This window comes from Neopelma chrysocephalum, unplaced genomic scaffold, assembly GCF_003984885.1.
Source record: "Neopelma chrysocephalum unplaced genomic scaffold, ASM398488v2 Primary Assembly neopelma1_95026, whole genome shotgun sequence".
NCBI lineage: Eukaryota > Metazoa > Chordata > Aves > Passeriformes > Pipridae > Neopelma > Neopelma chrysocephalum.
The window spans coordinates 2,159-2,617 of record NW_020923728.1 but is presented as its reverse complement, the minus strand read 5'-3'; the positions used below and the strand labels follow the sequence as shown (position 1 = coordinate 2,617).

At 54.7% G+C, this 459-nt stretch overlaps 1 protein-coding gene across 1 annotated transcript in view; it reads left to right on the top strand.

The window, feature by feature from the left end:
- The window catches only part of CPA1 (carboxypeptidase A1), a 7,019-nt gene that overhangs the window by 5,774 nt on the left and 786 nt on the right, over positions 1 to 459 (top strand). The gene's annotated exons all lie outside the window — the stretch shown is intronic.

The following is a 459-nucleotide window of genomic DNA, read 5'->3' as shown; positions in this document are numbered from 1 at the left end:
CAAGGTTTTTGATCCACCAGATCCCACCAATTTTGGGCTGTAGATCCTGCTGTCCCAGGACCTTGGTCCACCACATCCACCAATCTCAATCCTGCAGTCCCAAGGTTTTTGATCCACCAGATCCCACCAATTTTGGGCTCTAGATCCCGCTGTCCCAAGGTCTTGCTCCACCAGATCCCACCAATCTCAACCCTGCTGTCCCAAGGTCCTGGTCCACCAGATCCCACCACTTTTGGGCTCTAGATCCCGCTGCCCCAGGGTTTTTGCTCCACCACATCCCACCAGTCTCAATTCTGCTGTTCCAAGGTTTTTGCTCCACCAGATCCCACCAATTTTGGGCTGTAGATCCTGCTGTCCCAAGGTCTTGTTCTGCCACATCCCACCACTTTGGGGCTCTCCTCCCAAGGTCTTGTCCCACGACATCCCACCACTTTGGGGCTCTCGTCCCACCACATCCCA